Below are 6,224 nucleotides of genomic sequence, written 5' to 3'. Positions count from 1 at the left end.
ACAGGTGGACCTAGTCCAACATGACAATAAAGTTGGGTGATACTACTCTTGGAGCTAGATATTAATTAAATGAGTTGTCAGTAACTCACTTAATTAGTGGGCATTCGTAATCATAAACACAGGGAGACTAACACACTCATGATAAGAAGGAGCCCATAATGTAATTTGGGATTGGTGCGGTAGTGCGGTAATAACTCTCTAGTGGAATGAGTTATTATCGATGAACTTGAGTCGTGTGTTCGGGGCGAGCACGGGATACTCAAGCTCATCGGAAGGCCAAAACCAAGTTCTCCTCTAGGTCCCTGTTGTAGCCTCAATAAAGCCTCAAGTCCATTCAAAGAAAAGCCTATCTTGGTGTCCAAGAAGGGGCCGATTCATTGCTTGGTGACCAAGCAATGGCCGACCACATATTCTCTAGAAGTGGTCGGCCCTTGCCTTGGGCAAGGGGGCCTGCCGCAATATTTAAATTAGGAAGGTTGTTTTTGAATTTTTAAATTTCCTCAGATATTTATAATTTGTAAAAAGAGAAATTTTAAAAATTTATAAAATTTTCCTAATTTAAATGAGGCCACAAGGTTTTAAAAGAGAGTTGTAAAATTTATAAAACTTTCTTTTAAAAAGAAATATTATTAGAGATGTTTTAAATTTTAAAACTTTCCTTTTAATATACACTTTGAAAAAAAAAGAGTTTGTAAAATTTTATTAGAAGTTTTCTTCTTTTAAATTTTATAAAAAAAATTTCTTTCTTTCCCTTTTAATAAGTGGTCGGCCACCTTGCTTGGTGCCCTAGCAAGGGGCCGGTCAAATAATTAAATATCAACAAATAGTTGTTTAATTAATAAATCAATCTAGGATTGATTAATTAAAAGGAAAGAAAAATAAAAAATTAAAAGGAAATAGGAATGAGTATAATTTTTTATAAAACTCTTTCCATAATTTTCCGTTGGGAAACTAATATAAAAAGGGGGGAAGGGGAGGCCTTGAAAAACATAACAATTGATATTGTGTTGTTGGAGATCATCAAGTGGTCGGCCCCTCTCCCTCTCTTCCCTTTGCTCTCTTTTGCTCCTTTGTGGTGGTGGTGGCCGAATTCTAGAGAAGGAGGAGAAGCTTTCCGGGTGGTGTTCGTCTTGGTGGATCATCGCCCACACGACATCTAAGAGGAGGCGAGAGATACGACAGAAGATCTCGAGATTTTTAGCATACAAGAAAGAGGTATAACTAGTATTTAATTTCCGCATCATATTAGTTAATTTTTCTTTATATAAATACCAAATACAAGAGGCATTCGATTCTTGTTTTTCGAATTTAATTTCGATGTTGTGTTCTTTTTCTTTTTTCCTTGTGATTTGATTGTTCCTTTTGGTTATCCTAGAGTTATATAAGGAAATTAAATATTAACTTTCCTTAAAAGGCTTTGTCTAGTCTGTGGTGGTTGCTCCCATATCCAAGAAGGCAAAGTGCCTCGCCATGCAGTACTGGAAGTCAATTTTGGAAACTAATATTTAATTAAATTTATAACCTAGGTGATTTGGATCAAACATGTCAAGTTCCGCAGGAGATCCAAATCTAAACCTAAAAGAACATATAAGTTAAACTTGGAATCAAACGTGTTAAGTTCCGCAGGAGATACAAGTTTAACTTAAAAGAACACATGGTAGCTAGGAAAGGTTTAGATCACGTACAAAATTTTTGTACAGTGGAGCCATTGGGTTTTCCGAGTAGTAACCAACAATTGGTATCAGAGCTAGGGTTTTGCCTCTATGTATTTGGTATTAGTTTAATTATGCACATGTCATAGACAATTTAGGCAGGTTAATAGTAGGATGTGCTAACTTTGTGGATGCAGGATCCAACTATTATGGCTTATAGTTATTATGTGTGTAATTGGACCCTTGGACATGTCAAGGGCATTTATTATGTGTGCATGATTGTATTATAAAATACAGCAGGAGCTGTTTTTATTTTTATTAGGATTTTATTTTTTAATCTAGATACATGTACATTCCTTTTATGGAATATAGGATCGATGGATGTAAATTTTATTTGATGTTCGATCTAGTTTAAATGTACATTCCTTCGAGGAATATAGGATCGAAAAATGTTAAATTCTATTTATGTCGCAGATCGAATCTTGCAAGGCGTGGAACCTTTTGAGGATCAGAGTTGCACAGCGGAACAAGGTGCAAGATGGATGCGACAACTAGACCCCGGTGGCGGTGGCCAAAGATGGCAGCAGCTAGGGATGACGACACACGGAGGACAACAATAGATAAAAGCCATAATAGTTGAAAATTAGTTTTTATATTTATTGCTTTTGTATTGTGCTGTGTGTGAATGTTAGTGTACATGTTTAGTAGGCTAGCATCATCAAAATTCCTCACTTTAAATAACTAAGTGGGAGAGGAATTTATTTTAGTGAATTCCACCGTCTCAATTACTGGTTTGTAAGTGATGCAAACAAACTTGCGCGTTGGCTCTGAGTGCCTTCCTCCATATCAGATGAGTTTGTTTGCGGATCACTAGACCAAACTTCCATTTCGGATGACTATAGGAAATTAATTAAGAGCGTGTGATCTTCCCCATCGGAAGGGGCACAATCTTATTAATGGACTTAGTGTCAAGTAATGGTATACACTTAGGCACGTCTAATAGTATCCTCCCCATCGGAGTCACTGCTATTATTTGTGTGACCGAAGGAAACCAACTAGTAATTTTATTTGTCAAAAAGTTAGGTTGGCAAGATAATAAAATTAATGGAATATACCCTCCTTTTACAAATGTTGAATTTGTATACGTCCACACTATCGTGGCATACAAAATTCACGTGTTTTAAGGTGTTGGTTAATTTAAAATAGTATTGTTTTAGGAATCAATATTATTCTAAATTTAGAGTTCTGACCAAAATTTATTTTGTGATTCTTAGGATGACTTTCAACCCACTGGCCATTATTCTAAAAGAAAATAGACTTACTGGTCCCAACTATATAGATTGGAAAAGAAACCTGGACATTGTTTTAACTACTGAGAGCTATAAGTTTGTACTGTCAGAGGAATGCCCAGAAACACCTAGCAATGATTCTACCCCAGAGGAGATTCAGCATCATAGTAAATGGGTAAAAGCTGATGAGATAGCGCGGTGTTACATCTTGGCTTCGATGTCAAATGTATTGCAACATCAGCATCAGGACTTACCAACAGCCTATGATATAATGAACAATCTCAAGGAACTCTTCGGACATCAGAATCAGGCTGCTAGGCAAGAGGCAATGAGAAAACTGATGACAGCCACCATGACTGAGGGGAGTCCCGTGAGGGATCATATTCTCAAGATGATGGCCTAATTAAACGAAATACAAGTTCTTGGAGGGGAAATTGATGGGGAAACCCAGGTCGATATCATCCTCCAAACGCTGCCCAGAAGTTTTGAGCATTTTTGCCTGAACTATAATATGAATAAAAGGATGTATTCATTGGCGGAACTTCTGACAGAACTTCAGGCAGCCGAAGGGTTGTTTCGTCAACATTCTCAAATTCACTATGCTGAAAATGGTTCTACTTCTAAGCCGAAAGGCAAGAAGAAGAAGAAACAAAATGGCTCAGCAAAGAAGGTGAATAAACCTCAAGGTGCAGGACAAAAAGCTGGAATAAAGAAGCCGAAGGGCAAGTGCTTTATTTGCAAGCAGACTAGACATTGGAAGGCGGACTGTCCTCGTAGGAAACAGAACAATAAAGGTATATCTCATACTCTAGTAGTTGAAACATGTTTAGCGGTGTTATCTACCAGCACCTGGTTTGTAGATACGGGAGCCACTGATCATGTCTGCAATTCTTTGCAGGGGTTCTAGGAAACCCGACGACTATTTGATAGAGAGATAACTGTCTACATGGGCAATGCTACTAAGGTGGCGGTTGTTACAGTGGGAGACGTCTACTTATCATTTGATAGGAATAGAAAATTGGTTTTAAGGAATTGTCTTTATGTACCCAGTTTTAGAAAGAATTTAATTTCAGTTTCTAAACTGTATTTGGATGGATATTCAGTTTCCTTTAGTAACAATGTGGTTATAATGAGAAATAAAGAGATTATCTGTTCTGGTGCCTTGGTTGGCAATTTATATACTTTAAATCCAATTTCTCCCACAAAGCAAAATATGGAAATTAATAACACATCTTCTAACTCTAATAAGAGAAAAGAACCTTCGGAAATGAACCAAACACATCTTTGGCATCTAAGGCTTGGTCATATTAACTTAAGTAGGATTCAAAGGCTTGTAGCCGATGGACTCTTGGGTCAATTAGAGTTGGAAAACTTTCCAACGTGTGAATTCTGCTTGGAAGGTAAGATGACCAAGAGACCTTTTAAGGCCAAGGGGTATAGAGCCAAAGAAGCGTTAGAATTGGTTCATTCTGATTTGTGTGGTCCTATGTCTATCCAGGCTAGAGGTGGCTTTGAATATTTTGTCTCTTTTATAGACGTTTATTCAAGATATGGATACATTTACCTAATGTGCCGCAAGTCTGAGTGCTTTGATAAGTTCAAAGAGTACAAGGCTGATGTGGAGAAACGTCTAGGTAAAAGTATCAAGACACTACGGTCTGATCGTGGTAGCAAATACCTTTTAAGAAAGTTTAGGAATTACTTATCAGAGGCCAAGATTCAATTCCAATTATCCACACCTGATACACCCCAACTGAATGGTGTGGTAGAACGAAGGAATATGACTCTTATGGAGATGGTTAGATCGATGATGAGTTATTCAGAATTACCAAATTCTTTTTGGGGATACGCTCTGGAAACAGCAGTGCACATTCTGAACTTAGTACCTTCTAAATCAGTATCTTCTACTCTCACAGAATTATGGAATAGGCAAAAGGTCAGTCTAACACATATTCGAATTTGGGGTAGTCCAACACCTGTGCTGAAACAAGATGCTGATAAGTTAGAATCTCGTACAGAAGTTTGTATGTTTGTGGGGTATCCCAGAGGAACGAAAGGCGGTTTATTTTATAGTCCTAAAGACCAGAAGGTTATTGTTAGCACTAGTACCCAGTTTTTAGAAGAAGTCTATATAATGGATCACAAGCCCAGTTGTAAAATTGTTCTAAAAGAACTTAGAGAGGACACGTCTACTTCAGTACCAACAGTACAAGATGAAGTACCACAAGAGACTGCAACACGTGTCACACATGATACACAACCACAGACGGTGCCTCATCGTAGTGGGAGGGTTGTAAGGTAGCCCGAGAGATTCATGTTTTTGGGTGAGTCTTCGGATTTGATCCCAGGCAAACATGAACCAGATCCGTGGACATATGATGAAGCACTCCAAGATATAGATGTAGTATCTTGGCAAAAGGCAATGAATTCCGAAATAGATTCTATGTATTTTAATAAGGTCTGGGAGCTTATAGAACCACCTGATGGTGTAAAAGCCGTTGGATGCAAGTGGATCTATAAAAGGAAAAGAGGGACAAATGGGAAGGTAGAAACCTTCAAAGCAAGGCTTGTTGCGATGGGGTACACTCAGAAAGAGGGAATCGATTATGAGGAGACCTTTTCACCGGTAGCTATGCTTAAGTCTATCCGGATACTCTTATCCATTGCCGCTCATATGGATTATGAGATTTGGCAAATGGATGTCAAGACAGCTTTCCTTAATGGAAGTTTTGAAGAAAACATCCATATGAAGCAACTAGAAGAGTTCATTGAAAAGGGCAAAGAGCATCTAGTGTGCAAGCTTAATCGGTCCATTTATGGATTGAAGCAAGCTTCAAGATCTTGGAACATCTGGTTTAATGAAGTAATCCAGTCATATGGATTTATTCAGTGTCCGGATGAGTCTTGTGTATACAAGAAGTGTAACGGAAATATGGTGGCATTTCTTGTACTATACATAGATGATATTTTGTTAATTGGCAACAATGTCAAGGTATTATCAGACGTAAGGGTATGGTTGTCCAAACAATTTGATATGAAGGACTTAGGAGAATGTGCACACATCCTTGGGATCAAAGTTATAAGGGATATCAAGAAAAGAATGTTGTGCCTATCCCAAGCTTTACTCGCTTTAGCATGCAAAACACTAAGAAAGGTTTCTTACCTTTTAGGCATGGAGTAGCCTTATCTAAAGAGATGTCTCCAAAAACATCAAAGGAGATTGAGGACATGAAGGCAGTTCCTTATGCTTCGGCTGTAGGAAGCCTTATGTATGCAATGTTGT

At 37.9% G+C, this 6,224-nt stretch overlaps 1 pseudogene; it reads left to right on the top strand.

The window, feature by feature from the left end:
* The first annotated feature begins 2,939 nt into the window (after positions 1-2,939).
* Positions 2,940-3,587, top strand: LOC122050176 (annotated as a pseudogene).
* Positions 3,588-6,224: the final 2,637 nt, after the last annotated feature.

The sequence above is a fragment of the Zingiber officinale genome, chromosome 3A (assembly GCF_018446385.1).
Source record: "Zingiber officinale cultivar Zhangliang chromosome 3A, Zo_v1.1, whole genome shotgun sequence".
NCBI classification, from domain to species: Eukaryota; Viridiplantae; Streptophyta; class Magnoliopsida; order Zingiberales; family Zingiberaceae; genus Zingiber; species Zingiber officinale.
The sequence above is the reverse complement of the archived record's forward strand: the minus strand, read 5'-3'. Positions and strand labels throughout refer to the sequence as shown.